Consider the following 16,714-nt stretch of genomic DNA (forward strand, 5'->3'; position numbering starts at 1 on the left):
CTCCAATTGCCCTAAATAACATGGGTATGTTAGTGTTCTGATTTCCTTGCACATACATTTTCTTTACTCCTGTGCTTTCACACACTATCTGGAAAGTTTCTTCAGTGTTTTATGGTTTTCTCTTCCTATCACTATCACTCTGACGTCCTTTACATATCCAGATTCACCACAAAATGGCTGCTTCATACCCTGCTTTTGCTGTGATAGTCTTTTCTGATTGGCTCTACTATACCATGTGAAGTGATACCTGCTAGACGTTATGGGGAATCCCGAGCCAAGTCATGTGTTCCTACTCTGGCAGATTCAATCATCTGCAACGTGTAAAATGGCGGTGGGCATCTTAGGCGATTAATGGGAATCAAAATGCAAATTTTGAGACGCTGGGAGCAGAGCGGAGGCTATCAGAAGGTGAGTATAAGGTTATTTTTTATTTTTTTTAAACATTATGTTGGTCACACAATATAAATCCATGCCAGTTGCATGGATTTATATAGTGTGACCAACTTTCAAGCACTTTTCCAAGTGATGCTAAAATCGCTTGGAAAAGCGCTTGACAAAAGCATGCGAAATCGCATGCTGAAAGCGCTTGACAAACACTTGTCCCTGGCAGAAAAAATGCATGTAAAGTCCGCATGCGTTTTTTCTGCCAGGGAGATGCAGAAACACTCAGGAAAAATCTGGAGCATTTCTGCATCGTGGGCACATAGCCTAATAATAATAATAATCTTTTTATTTATATAGTGCCAACATATTCCGCAGCGCTTTACAATTCAGACAATTTACAGACATTATCGGCACCATCCCCATCGGGGCTCACTATCTACATTCCCTATCAGTCTTTGGAGTGTGGGAGGAAACCTGGAGAACCCAGAGGAAACCCACACAAACACGGGGAGAACATACAAACTCCTTGCAGATGTTGTTCTTGATAGGATTTGAACCCAGGACCCCAGCACTGCAAGGCTGCAGTGCTAACCACTGAGCCACTGTAACATGTTTGTGCAGGTGGTATGTGTCACATTTACATTATGCAGGACCCAGAGTTTCCCAACAGAACATTACCCCATCACATTGAACCCCACTGGTCTGTCCTCTTCCCATAACCAGATGCACTATCATCTCTTCCCCAGATAAGTGACGCACATGTGGCGCCCCTGAGGGTTCAGTCGCCACAGAGGTACTGCATCTCACCCAGAGGTGTGGTATTTCACTCTCGGGTAAGGATGGAGTACTGTCCGGGACCCTAACACCTGCATCCAACACACCACTCCAGGCCAGCAGGAGGGGGCAAGATGCCTCTGGTTCTTGCTGAGCCCCTTCCCTGGCTGGAGTGGGGGGGGGACCTAGTGAGGGGGAACCATGTAGTGGGTGTGGGTGGAGGACGTAGATCAGGGGAGACATCTTAGAAAGATGAGCCAGTCCAGTCAGAGTGTTCAGTCAGAGGAGGAAAGTGAGGGAAGCAGAGGCTCTGTAGGAGCTCTGCTCCAGAGCGGGCCTAGGGAGAGGTCCAGGACTGAGAGAGAGAGAAGAGGAGAGGGAGCAGGAGAAGGGCTCCAGGAACAGAAGGGATCCCAAGGGTATGGGCAGTGCTGGAGGCCACCCATACGTCCGAATCTGCCAGGCGGTGGAGGGATCAAGCCGCAGAGGGGACCGGCCCCTTAACTAGGGGAGAACTACAAGGCTCAGCTAGGAACCGGAGGCTGCTGTACTTGCAAGGTGCAGTGGCCAACTATATCGCCGAGAAGGTGGCCACAGAGGGTCCAGGGGACTGCAGGTCGCCCGACAAGACCCAAGGCTACCGGATTGGGACACTGGTTGCGAGGCGCAGGGCAGGAGGGTGAGAACCAGCGCAGGAAGACGACTGAGAAAGGCACACAGAAAGGGGTCCCGTTAAGTGCTCCTGAATTATCTGGGGGATTGCTGAACCCCTGCTTGGCTAACGCAGCGCGACGTGGGAGGCTGTAAGCTGGACAGTGCAACCTGAGGAACTTAACAACTGTGAGTAAACTCGGAAGACTGCACCCCACTGTCTCTGTGATTATTGCCTGCGCCATCACCCCCTGCACTACAACGCCCAGCATCACCCATACCATCTACACTGCCCTGGAGCTAAGCTCTACCTGTGGAGAGCCACACCATCCCTGCTGCAGTAACATCAGCTCCAGAGGACTGCTCCGCAGGGCGGCTCCCTTAGCCGCATACCACAGGTGGCGTTGCGAACTTTGTATATAAATCCCCTGTAAATAATTCCCTATTGAATGACCGCCCTGGGTCACGGACCACGTCACCGCCATTGTGACATCCCCCAGCATTTACCGGCCCGGCACCGGGTACCCCACGGCCCAGGGGGTGCGTCACACACGTGCCCGGCCGTCCACATGATGGAAAATGTGATTCATCAGACTAGGCACTTTCTTTCATTACTCCAGATTACTCATTGGTCCAGATCTGGTGTTCATGTGCCATTTAGGTTCTTTTGGCAGTAGGCAGGGGTCAGCCATGGGCAATCTGTCCCATATGTGGCTATACTGCCCCATATATACAGTGAACTGCAATGCTCTGCTTGTTCTGACACCTTTCTATTATACACTATGTAGAGAAGAGTATTGTGCCCCCTCCACATTACACCTACATGAGCTTTTCTCATCTTTCTTAATCCATAGACATTAATATGGAGTTGGTTTCTTTACAGCTATAACAACTTCCACTCTTCTGGGAAGGATTTCTACAAGATTTTGGAGGGAGTTTTTGTCCATTCATCCAGAAGAGCATTTGTGAGGTTGAACACCTGGAAGAGAAGGTCTGCTCACAATCTCTGTTAAATTGGGTTGAAGATAGGGCTCTGAGTGGCCAGTAAAGTTCTTTCACACCAAACTCCCCCAACCATGTCTTTTTGGCTTTTGCTTCATGGGGAACAAAAAAGTTACTTCAAACTGTTCCCACAAAGCTGGAAGCTACAATTGTGCACAATGTCTTGTGCATTAAGATATCCCTTCACTTGAGCTAAGGGGCCAAGGCCAATCCCTGAAAAACAAACCCTCCTCCACTAAAATTTACAGCTGGCACAATATAGTTTGGCAGGTAGCATTCTCCTGGCCTTCACCAAACCAGAAGCCAGACTGGGAAGCGTGATCTATCCCTCCACAGAAAACATTTTCACTGCTCTAGAGTCCAGTGGTGGCAGCTTTACACCACTCTATCCGATGCTTAGCATTGTGCTTGGTGATGTAAGGCTTGCATGTAGCTGCTTGGTCATGGAAACCCATGCTATGGAGCATTTGGTGTACAGTTGTTACTTCATGTGGTTTCCACTTCATGGCTGAGTTGTTGTGGCTTCTAAACGCTTCCAATCACTCAGGGTGATAGTGGAATATTTAGGAGGAAAGAAATGTCATGAACTGACTTGTTACACCGGTGGCTCCTTTTAAAAGGACTACTATGAAATTCAGTGAGCTCTTTGCCTTTAGCCTTTCTGTCAAAAATGTTAGCAAAGGCAGACTGCAAGGCAAGGGGCTGGATGTTATAGACCTGCGCCAATGGGACTGAATGATTAATTTATCTGTACTAATACTTTTATCCATATAGAGTAGATGCTCTACGTGTTCTGTCACTTTCTTTTCGTAGCTGTGATTACATGCTTAATCATAGCCCATAGAGACTTTTTCCATTGATGTCTGATACAGTAGCTCTACAAGGGGATCGGACCAGACTGGCTATCCTTTGCTCCTTGCTTGTGACTCGCCCCCTGGGCCGTGGGGCACTCGGGACCGGGCTTCAGGGCGATGATGGGAGTAGTAGTGGCAACCCGATCCCGTGGCTCAGGGTGGTCAGACCAATGGCCGTCTTTTATAGGGTTTTTTATGGTTTAATGTCCGACTACGCCACCCGGTACCGGTCCCTTGTGTGTGACTGAGCCTCCGGGCTTCCTATGGCCAGAGGACCTGAAATCCCCTGCCGGCTGGTTTCTGCTGCTGGATATATAAGTCCTTACAGCCTTGGACTCCGTTGTCCGGTCGTAGTGTCTTCAGCCAGGACGAGCAATATCTGCTTCCAGTCCCTGGCACTCAGCTCCTGCTCCTACAGAGCTCCTAGCTGTTGCTCTCCCTGTGTCTCACTCTTTCTCTCTGGAGCTTCACTCTCTAACCCCGCCCCAGATCCAGTTTATATAGGGCAGGTTCCTCCCCTATCTGGTCTGGGACAGGAGGTGTTGCATGTTCAAGGGCTCCTGACCAGGGATATTTCTATCACTGTGGCAACCAGACCCCTGGGGTGCCACATTTGCATCACTGAACCTTAAAAACCCATTACCCTATCGCAGGTTCTCCTGTGTCCTTTCTTCCACTACTAACAGGAATACCTCACTTGACTCGCTGTATAATGGAAACCTCCTACAAGACCTCACATAATGGAAACAGCCCATAAAACCTGGCAAATATTGGAAATCCCTCATAAGATGTGCCAGAGCCCTTCACCAGATTTAGAATAGACCAAAAGAACTGAGGTTTACCGGGAACAAAGCTTGCCAATTGCTGGCAACGCCTTTCAAGATCCAACGTATACTGGGAACACCTCAGTAGATTTGCCATATACTGGGAACAACTCACAAAATCTGCTTTGTAGTGGGAACACCCCAAAAGACCTGTGTACCAAGAATACACCACAAAACCTGCCGTAAATGGGGTACACCACACTGCTGATTACCGAGAACAACCCACAAGACCTGCCATATACCTGAAACATCCTACAAGACCTACCGTATACCGAGAACAACCAACAAGACCTGCCGTATTGTGAGAACATCCCAGATAACCTGCTGTCTACCAGGAGTGCTCCACAAGACCCACCGTATACTGTGAACACCCTACAAGACTGGAACAGACCACAAGACCTGCAGTATACTGGGAACAGCCCACAAGACCTGCAGTATACTAGGAACAGCCCACAAGACCTGCAGTATACTGGGAACAGCCCACAAGACCTGCAGTATACTGGGAACAGCCCACAAGACCTGCAGTATACTGGAAACAGCCCACAAGACCTGCAGTATACTGGAAACAGCCCACAAGACCTGCAGTATACAGGAAACAGCCCACAAGACCTGCAGTATACTGGAAACAGTCCACAAGACCTGCTTTATACTAGGAACATCCAATAAGACCTGCCAAATGCTGGAAACATCCCAGAAAACTGCCATATATTGGGTACTTACCACAGGTTCAGCCATTTTGGAGATGCTCTAACCAAGCTGTCCAACTATCATAATATGGCCCTTCTTACAGTCGCTCGATTCCTTTCACTTGCCCCATTCTCCTGCTTCCAACACATCAACTGACCTGCCTCTTTACTTGCAGTAATATCACCCACTCCTTGAAAGGTGTCATTGTAATTTATTAATTCACTTTACCTGTCAGAGGTTTTAATGTTATAAGTAGGATGCTATGTATACCCCCTTTTTCACATGTAAAGCGCCATGGAATAAATAATATTGTATATTTATAATGCAATAAAAAAATTTTGAAGTTAGCCGGCACAACATAAGAGAAATGAATGTACATTGCTATGGTTGCAATGCAAAAACAAACAATCACAAAGTATGCAGCCATTTCCTGCAGGTGGTAAAAAAATACATTATCTAGTTCTACAGGTTTTATGTCCTTAGGCAAGTTCTTGTACTTTGCAGGTATTTCATCAATGAAGGTTGGGTCTGCTCAACCAATACAAGAGACCAGATTTATTATTTTATAACATTATCATCTAGGGGAAGTTTTAGTTCAGTTAGACATTCCCTATATCTATATAAAACGCTCTTTTACATACAGAGCCAAAGCAATTTTGGTTGTTACAATTTTTAGATAAGGAATAAAAGCTTAAAGGGGTTGTCTACCCATGGTGAAATTTTCCGCAAGTGCTGCAGCTTACAGAATCCTGACTGTGTATAATGCACACACTGTTAGGATTTGGCTATGGTTCCAGGGTGGTCAAGTGACCACAAGTATGCAATTTGTTAACTAAGGTCTCATCCGCGTCTCTCAATAGAATAATGTGACACTTGCTTGAGACTAGTGATGGGCGAGCACTAAAATGCTCGGGTGCTCGTTGCTCGGGTCGAGCACATTGGAATACTCGGGTGCTCGACCCGAGCAACGAGCCCAATGTAAGTCTATGGGAAACTCGAGCATTTTTCAGGCGGCTCTCCCCGACGGTCTGCAGAGGGCCTAAAAATTGCCCAAATCGATGGGAACAGTGCTCAAATGACATGGGAACAGCATGGGGAAGACCCCTGGAAGCATTTCTGACTCCCAGGTAACAGCTGTCAACAACGTTGTCAAAGGTATTACACCACTTTTACGGACTCACAATAAAACATAAACAAAAACCAAAATGGATTTTCCTGGGAATTATTGGAACATCCTTTCCAGAGTAATGACTTGTATATAAGGCAAAATAAATATCCAAAAACAAAAATGCTCCTCCACACCTTGGGCTATGTTCACATGTAGCGTTTTTGATGCGTTTTTGCACTTTTGCATTGCTTTCAACCAAGACAACTGCATTCACCTGGAGATGTCATTTTAACATTTTACAACCATATCTTGCCATGTGGTATGTGACACATTATCAGACACATGCATACAGTGCTGAAAAGACATGGGAACAGCATGGGGAAGACCCCTGGAAGCATCTCTGACTCCCAGGTCACTGCCTAAAAGTGTGCCCATCATAAGTGATCCTTGGCGCATGCGAAGATGCCTCCCGCCATACACCTGTCGTTGCAGACTTGCAATAATCACCGTCCACGTCCTTGTCCCAATGCAGCGTTCAGTTGTCCCTACTCCATTCCTTGAAATGCAAACGCAAGTATGCAGCCAGCCACCCACCCACAGGCTGCAATGCTATACTGCCAAATTTTTGACCGCTGTTTGCACTTGAAATGTGGCCTTTTAGGCTCGCGGAGGCGGAAGCTATCCACAATCTTATGGCTGCGGCGACCGGGTGTCCATACTCAGTCCCCAGCCGCCACTATTTGTCCCAGTGTCGTCTCCGCCTTCCACAAGCACGGGTCCTACAACATTACCCGTGCCCTCCCCAGTTTACTTACAAACACGTGGTCAAGTGAATGTGGCCAGGGACGGTACAGAGACAGTCTACAGCTTGTCGGTGAGTTGTATTTCAGCACAGCCATATTTTTTAGCTTGGTGAAAGGACTGACTTTTGGGAAACCGTATCTACTACAGCTGTCATTTCTCCCAGGAAGTCCTCCAAAGCTGCTTGCACTTGAAATGTGAACTTTTAGGCTCGTGGGGTATCGTCTCCGCCTTCCACAAGCAAGGGTCCCTGAACATTACTGCTGGTACTTTTCCGTGGCAATCTGCTTGCCTCCTACCAGCCTGTAATATTTCCAGTGAACTATGGTACGACGCCATGGTATTAGCACTGCCCCGAGTACCAGTAGCGAAGCCATCCCCAATTTCCTTCTCAGGAATTCTATTTGGTAGACTGAGTGGCTGCCCAAATACATTAGTTTCTCACAAAGGAGCTGAAGATAGAGTGGCAGTAGGTGCAAGTTTCTCCAGCCTGTTAGATATCAGAGGGTGAACGGCAGCACATTGGCTCAGTGGTTAGCACTGAAGCCTTGCAGCGCTGGGATCCTGGGTTCAAATCCCAGTAAGGACAACATCTGCAAGTATTTTGTATGTTCTCCCCGTGTTTGCATGGGTTTCCACCTCAGTAAAAAGGGAGCCATAGAGTGTCCGGGAACCTTCCCACACACTTTTCTTAGCTAGGACTGCTTCTCGACAGGGTTGGACAGTCCCACCAGATAATCCTCGGGTGGGCCCTGGCTTCTCCATCAGGAGAGTTCCTGATAGCGCAAACTTAGCAGCAGCTATGGGGCTCTTGAGCGGGGAAGAAAGGTGAGCCCTCAGAATCAAATCCTCTTGTGGGCCCAATGTTTTTCAGTTTGAAACTGCTTCTCAGTGGGAGTTGTATTTCACCACAGCCATATTCTTTAGCTCGGTGAAAGGACTGGCATAGAGCGAAACCGTATCTACTCCGGCTGTCATTTTTCCGTCACCAGGTTCCGCCCATTGTCACACACGACCATGCATGGCTGTATGTTCAGTGGTGAGAGCCACAGATCAGGCTGCTGTGTTACAGCTTTCAACAACTCTGCAGCGGTGGGCGGTCTGTCACCTAAGCATTAAGGATGTTATCTTCAGCACAGCCTGTTGCCGCTTGGCCAAGGCAGTGCTGCAGTGCTTTCAGCTTGTGAGTGATGTGGTCATTTCGGAGAATTTGGATGTTTTTGGTAGTCATTAAGATTTACAAAGAAAAAACACAGTAGTTTGACAATAAATGGCTTCACCCAACTAATAACCATGAGTGGAGAAAAAGTTTTTTTGTTGTCATTCATATTCTCTGAAACAAGTCAAGAAAGCAAAAATTCTGCCTGGGTATGTAAACTTTTGAACACAACTGTAGCTCAATTTTCACTATATACAGTATCTGGTAACAGTTTTTCTCTCTTTGATCTCAGTGGCGCTATCTTTTCTTGTAACCCATAAGGTACGACCCAGTAGGTTGTATCTAACCACTGGACGTGCCAAGTCAAGCTTCAGTCCCACTCAACATTTACTCATTTCTGTCTTGGCCACCAAGAGCTTTTATTTTGTCACTCCTCTGACTGTCAACTCCATAGTCTACCGGTCTACGCGAATAAGCACCCAGGGAATAGCATAGGATTGCAGACAACCAGGGCTCACAGCTGCTGTCTACCGGGCTAGAAGGACAGGGACCTGATTATAGCCTTCACCAGTTTTGAGCTCACAACTACTTGCCTGCTGGTTCATTTGCTTGGCTGATTTTATCTCTACCTCCCCAGCAATCTATCCACAGCCAACCACCTCCACACTGACGGTACAGTTAGCCAATATCACTTTAACGATGGCCTACACAGAACACTCTTTCCAAATCCCACATCACTAGCAATCACTGCTTTGTGTCCTATGTCCCATTTGATGAAGCAGCCAAACTGGTGACCAGCGTTTCCAGCTATTCAGAGTCCTGTGTCTCACCTTATGTCCTCTAGTCCACCATCACTTCAGCACACTTCAGACACATCCCTGGTCCTTTTCAGGAAGAACATGCTTTCTTTTTCAGGTCAACAGGCCCATGCCCATCTTTTCCTCACTTTTGCGAACACTCAAAAATTCTCAAATCAAAAGAGATCTAGTTATGTAAAATACATATGTATACAGGGTGGTCCAAAAGTAGGTGGACAGAACGTGTAATAAGGTTATGAAGGGGGAGATTTAACAAACATGGTGTAAAGTGAAACTAGCTCATTTGCCCTTAGCAACCAGTCAGATTCCACTTTTCGTTCCTCACAGACTCTTTGGAAAATGAAAGGTGGAATCTGATTGGTTGCTAAGGGCAACTGAGCCAGTTTCACAGATCTAGTTTTCAAAGATAGATCTCCCCCCAAATATGTTTTCTTTTCAGATAACACATAATGGCAAATAATTTAAATACAGATCAAAGAAAATGGATTTTAACAGAGTATTGGAAATCTCAAAATGCTGCAACCGTTACAGCAAATTGGGTTGAAACATTTGGTACTCAAGCCCCAAAGAGACAAACCATTTACCGCATTCGTGATAAATTCAATGCCACTGGCTCAATCCTTAATGCTCCAAAAACTGGTCGACCCAAAACAGTCTTTACAGAAGATAATAAACAACTTGTTGCTGAAACATTTGTTCAGAGTCCAAAAAAGTCCACCAGAAGAGCCTCTTTGGAATTGGGAATTTCATGAGCTTATATCATGCGAATCCTGAAATCTATTGGGTGGAAAGCTTATCGTCCACGTCTAATTCATGGTTTATTGGTGGATGATCCAGACAGGCGGCTGCAATTTAGTGTTTGATAAATCTCCCCCTTCATAACCTTATAACACTTTCTGTCCACCTACTTTTGGACCACCCTGTATATAAATATATATTTAACTTATACATGTATACTTTATATTTTGTTATATAATGTATGTTAAATAAAAGGCAGCATCACTCAAATAGAGTCTCTGCTCTGCTAGTGATGCCTCCTCCTGCTCAGCTGGGTGAGTGGATTTTGCCTACCTGGTTGCCCACGGCTACGTCCTATTATTCTTTCATGACAGGTCGCACATGCCCAGTAGATGCCTGTTGTTCTTCTGTAGTAGGCATCCACATCTTACTTTCCAGTGACGTGTTATTGTACTGTCCTTACTCCATATGGTAGACAGCGGCACTGTGCACCTACTGTAGCTTTCAAAGATGGAGCAGCTCTTTTCCAAATTGCGTCCTGACAGATAAAGTAGACTAAACGCAGAAGTGCCGGTCACTAAACCACCGATGTTTTTCTCGCATTAAAAAAGTGAATATTTCTATCCGTATCTATTATAATGGATATAAATACAATATAACTACAACTGGGCCTAGATATATACTGTCTAATAGAAAAAAATGTCTGTTGTCCATAGCAACCAATCACAGCTCAACTTTAAATTTAAAAAACGCTCTGGTAAAATGAAAGCTCCGCTGTGATTGGTTGCTTTGAGCAATAAAGGGCCAAGAGATGATACAAAAGAGAAATCACTGCTCAAAAAAATAAAGGGAACACTCAAATAACACATCCTAGATCTGAATGAATGAAATATTCTCATTGAATACTTTGTTCTGTACAAAGTTGAACGTGCTGACAACAAAATCACACAAAAATCATCAATGGAAATCAAATTTATTAACCAATGGAGGCCTGGATTTGGAGTCACCCCTAAAATTAAAGTGGAAAAACACACTACAGGCTGATCCAACTTTGATGTAATGTCCTTAAAACAAGTCAAAATGAGTCTCAGTATTGTGTGTGGCCTCCACGTGCCTGTATGACCTCCCTACAACGCCTGGGCATGCTCCTGATGAGGCTGAGTATTGTGTGTGGCCTCCACGTGCCTGTATGACCTCCCTACAATGCCTGGGCATACTCCTGATGAGGTTGCGGATGGTCTCTTGTGGGATCTCCTCCCAGACCTGGACTAAAGCATCCGCCAACTCCTGGACAGTCTGTGGTGCAACGTGACGTTGATGGATGGAGCGAGACATGATGTCCCAGATGTGCACAGTCGGATTCAGGTCTGGGGAACGGGCGGCCAGTCCATAGCTTCAATGCCTTCATCTTGCAGGAACTGCTGACACACTCCAGCCACATGAGGTCTGGCATTGTCCTGCATTAGGAGGAACCCAGGGCCAACCGCACCAGCATATGGTCTCACAAGGGGTCTGAGGATCTCATCTCGGTACCTAATGGCAGTCAGGCTACCTCTGGCGAGCACATGGAGGGCTGTGCAGCTCTCCAAAGAAATGCCACCCCACACCATTACTGACCCACTGCCAAACCGGTCATGCTGAAGGATGTTGCAGGCAGAAAATCGCTCTCCACGGCGTCTCCAGACTCTCTCACGTCTGTCACATGTGCTCAGTGTGAACCTGCTTTCATCTGTGAAGAGCACAGGGCGCCAGTAGCGACTTTGCCAATCCTGGTGTTCTGTGGCAAATGCCAAGCGTCCTGCACGGTGTTGGGCTGTGAGCACAACCCCTATCTGTGGACATCGGGCCCTCATACCACCCTCATGGAGTCGGTTTCTAACCGTTTGTGCAGACACATGCACATTTGTTGCCTGTTGGAGGTCATTTTGCAGGGCTCTGGTAGTGCTCCTTCTGTTCCTCCTTGCACAAAGGCGGAGGTAGCGGTTCTGCTGCTGGGTTGTTGCCCTCCTACGGCCCCCTCCACGTCTCCTAGTGTACTAGCCTGTCTCCTGGTAGCGCCTCCAGCCTCTGGACACTACGCTGACAGACACAGCAAACCTTCTTGCCACAGCTCGCATTGATGTGCCATCTTGGATGAGCTGCACTACCTGAGCAACTTCTGTAGGTTGTAGAGTCCGCCTCCTGCTACCATGAGTGTGAAAGCACAACCAACATTCAAAAGTGACCAAAACATCAGCCAGAAAGCATTGGTACTGAGATGTGGTCTGTGGTCCCCTCCTGCAGAACCACTCCTTTATTGAGGGTGTCTTGATAATTGCCAATAATTTCCATCTATTGTCTATTCCATTTGCACAACAGCATGTGAAATTGATTGTCAATCAGTGTTGCTTCCTAAGTGGACAGTTTGATTTCACAGAAGTTTGATTTACTTGGAGTTATATTCTGTTGTTTAAGTGTTCCCTTTATTTTTTTGAGCAGTGTATATCTAAAACACATGGAGGATTAAAAAAATGGGAGAATCAGAGTTGTCGGGACTGTCACGAATTATAGAGTACTTATTGATATAATATTATATACTATGCTCAGCATGGCGTCTCCTCCTGTCAGCTCTACCCCGGGAACCATTAGTAGACATTCAGAGTCAGGTGAACTGTAAGAGGAAGTGTTCAGGAATATATGAAGATGACAGTAAGTGACCTTTATTACAGACTGAACGCAATCTTGTCATAAATTGATTAAAGTGGAAATTTAGTAGAGCAAGAGTTCATTTACTGGATTTTACCCTGTAGAGATAACACAGATTTCCCCAGGTTACTTTATTACTATGAACGGCCATTACATTTCCTTATTTATGCTATTATACATCTTGATTGACACACGTTATTTTATATGAATTTATGTCTACCGAGTCTGGCGTCCATGTCAGCATCACTCCCAACCGGCATTTGATTGCCAGTACCATGGGCGCCTCTTGTGCTTATTAGGTCTCCACGATGTCACAACATACATTACGTGACGCCAGTAATTCGCATGCCTCCTCAGCGCTTCACCATGTGGTTTCTCCCCGCGTCAGGCCATCCTGCTGAGTCTGCTTCTTGCAGCACTGCTGCATATGGCATTCATTTAGCCTTCGGTCGTCAAGGCCGGTCTCTAACCATGCTGTGTCCTGCAGAGCTTCCCCGGCCTATCCCGTGCTAGCAGGGCCTTTATGAGGCACTTTCTCCTACCTCTCCCTGCCTGAACATTGGTTCCTACTCTTATTAGTTACGTTTAAGCATTCCTCAGTATTCCGCTTCCATTTACCGACCCTGCTAGCTTTCCCGTCCTGCTTAACCTCTCTGCAATTGACCACAGTTACGTTTACTGATCCTTCGCTGCTTGCCCCGATCTTAGGGGCCTGACTACGCCTCTGTTTCGCCCCTCTATACCTCGCACCGCACCTCTGATCTTCCAGTCAGCTACTGCAGACCCAGGGACTGCCTTGAAGTAGTACGTGGTGACTACCGACGGCCAAGCCTATCCTCACCAACAGAGGCTCTAGCGAATACGCGATAGTCACTTACTTACGCCCCTCCTAGGTAAGCCCAGCCCGTGGTGCAGTGGGTCCACACCTACGAGTGCTACAGTCGGCTTAGTAATCATAAGAGGCTTCCAGGATGCCATCATTCAAGTGCTGACCAAAGTTCGAACTGTATCAGTCCGACCATCATGGAGAACCAAAGTGAATGTCGGACCATGGCAAATCTTTTTTTTTTTTTACTTTTATATTTCAAATTGTTTATTAAACCATTCTTCAGGAGAAAGTTGAAAAACAAATGAAATGAAGACATAAGGCCTGAAGACATAATAAACAGTAAGAAATTAGACAGTAACAATGAGTGTGGATAAAAGAAGAACTATAAAGAAAAATACATACCGTATTTTAGAACCATAAGACGCACCTCAGGTTTAGACATTTTTGCTATTAATTAAATCTTCCTTGGTGGTGTAAATTGGAGGAGTCATTATCACTCATTGGACTAGGATAGAATAGGGGTATAATAGATCTATTGTTAGTGTTTTTCGCAGTGTGTTTTATTCATACACAGCTCTGTTACAAATGCACATATAGACACACAGTGTTTTGAAAATGTTTAAATTGTCTCTTCAGAGAGGAAGAGAACTAGAACTCTAGTGCCACCTATATGAAGTAGAAATCCTAAAAGTCAATAGTGACCCTTTAATGAGCCTTATCACATGACTTAGGATAAAAGCCAGAACCAGAAACTCAATTTGCAGACACTGTGTTTTGGGGTACTGCCCCTCATCAGTGCAAAATGCGAGTTCTGGTTTGGCGGGGTGAGAGGCGTCAGACCGGTATCTAAGGGGTAACTTTTCTCCTTGTGGAGAGAGACATGTTAAGCATGTCAAGGTGAGTAGACTTTTTAAGCTGCAATGCTTCTCTGGGAAATATGCAAATTGTCTCTTCCACTCTGAAGAGGCAATTTGCATATTGAATTTCCCAGAGGAGCATTGCATGGCGAATAAGCCTCCTTACCTTGGCATGCCAGAGCAAGGAGAGCGTTACCCCTTAGACCTTAGCCCAGAGCCTCTCATCTAGCCTGTATCTCCTGCTTCTGGGTTAATTTAAACCATAGAGATAAAGAACCAGCAGATAGCATGTATGTATGTGACTCGCCCTCTGGGCCGTGGAGTACTCGATAGCCGGGCGGTCGTTGCTGGGGGATGTCACAGTGGCAGTGACCCGCTCCATGACCCAGGGCAGTCAATGAAAATGGGATTGTTTAAATAAAAGGGATTTAAAGTTCTTTTAATGTTCGTGATGCCACCTGTGGTTTGCGGCTATATAGGGCCGCCGCTGCGGAGCAGGTCCTCTGGAGCTGTTGGTAATGCAGCAGAGTTGGTGCAGCTCTCCACAGGTAAAGCTAAGCTCCAGGGGCGTGCAGTGATAGTTAATGATGAGGTAGCTGTTGTTGTGCAGTGTAGTGCAGGTGATGGCGCAGCAATAATTCACAGAGGCAGTGGGGTGCAGTCTTCAGGGTTTACTCACGGTTATCACGTTTCTCCTGGTTACAACTGCAGATCATAACCACCCACGTCGTCCTGCGTTCACCAAGGGAGGGGTTCAGCAATCCCTCAGGTAATTCAAGAGCACTTAACGGGACCCCTTTCTGTGTGCCTTTCTCAGTCGTCTTCCTGCGCTGGCTCTCACCCTCCTGCCCTGCACCTCGCAAACAGTGTCCCAAGCCAGTAACCTCAGATCTTGGCAGGCAGCCTGGAGTTCCTTGGATCCTGTGTGGCTACCTTTTTGGCGATTAATTGCGGCTGTAGCAACTACACCCTGGAAATGTAAAAGCCTCCGGTTTCTAGCTGAATATTGCAATTCCCATTAGTTAGGGGCCGGTCCCTCTGCGGCTTGATCCCTCCACGTCCTGGTAGATTCGGGCGTACAGGTGGCCTCCAGCACTTCCCGTACCCCTAGGTTCCCCTCTTTCCTTCTGGAGCCTTCCTTCCTGCTCCTCTCCTCTCTTCTTCAGTCTCTCCTCCTGGGCCTCCCTCACTCAGGCCCGCTCCTCCTGAGCAGAGCTCCTGCAGAGCTCCTGCTCCTCTCACTGTCCTCCTCTGACTGTCTCTCCACTGTTCTGTTCTCACCACACTTAAGATTGCTCCCCTTTTTATACTACTCCTGAAGTGCTCCCCTGTGCTTCTTCCTGCACCCACACCCACTACATGGTTCCGCCCTCCAGCTAGGGACCAGGGACTGTGCTCTCCCTTAGGAGCAATCTCACCCTGCCCTCCTGAAATGTAATGGATGCAAGTGTGTGGGTCCCGGGCAGTACTCCATCCTTACCTGAGAGTGAGATACCACACCTCTGGGTGAGATGCAGTACCACTGTGGCGGCTGAACCCTCAGGGGCACCACATATGTATGTATATAAAAGATGATACAGGGAAAAATATATATACACTGCTCAAAAAAATAAAGGGAACACTTAAGCAACAGAATATAACTTCAAGTACATCAAACTTCTGTGAAATCAAACTGTCCACTTAGGAAGCAACACTGATTGACAATCAATTTCACATGCTGTTGTGCAAATGGAATAGACAATAGATGGAAATTATTGGCAATTATCAAGACACACTCAATAAAGGAGTGGTTCTGCAGGTGGGGACCACAGACCACATCTCAGTACCAATGGTTTCTGGCTGATATTTGGTCACTTTTGAATGTTGGTTGTGCTTTCACACTCGAGGTAGCATGAGACGGACTCTACAACCCACAGAAGTTGCTCAGGTAGTGCAGCTCATCCAAGATGTCACATCAATGCGAGCTGTGGCAAGAAGGTTTGCTGTGTCTGTCAGCGTAGTGTCCAGAGGCTGGAGGCGCTACCAGGAGACAGGCCAGTAAACCAGGAGATGTGGAGGGGGCCGTAGGAGGGCAACAACCCAGCAGCAGAACCGCTACCTCTGCCTTTGTGCAAGGAGGAACAGGAGGAGTACTGCCAGAGCCCTGCAAAGTGACCTCCAGCAGGCCACAAATGTGCATGTGTCTGCACAAACGGTTAGAAACCGACTCCATGAGGGTGGTATGAGGGCCCGACGTCTACAGATGGGGGTTGTGCTCACAGCCCAACACTGTGCAGGACGCTTGGCATTTGCCACAGAACACCAGGATTGACAAAGTCGCACTGGCGCCCTGTGCTCTTCACAGATGAATGCAGGTTCACACTGAGCACATGTGACAGACGTGACAGAGTCTGGAGACACCGTGGAGAGTGATCTGCTGCCTGCAACATCCTTCAGCATGACCGGTTTGGCAGTGGGTCAGTAATGGTGTGGGGTGGCATTACTTTGGAGGGCCGTACAGCCCTCCATGTGCTCACCAGAGGTAGCCTGACTGCCATTAGGTA

Source organism: Phyllobates terribilis, unplaced genomic scaffold (genome assembly GCF_046119375.1).
Source record: "Phyllobates terribilis strain yellow unplaced genomic scaffold, ASM4611937v1 Scaffold_10__3_contigs__length_209671492, whole genome shotgun sequence".
NCBI classification, from domain to species: domain Eukaryota; kingdom Metazoa; phylum Chordata; class Amphibia; order Anura; family Dendrobatidae; genus Phyllobates; species Phyllobates terribilis.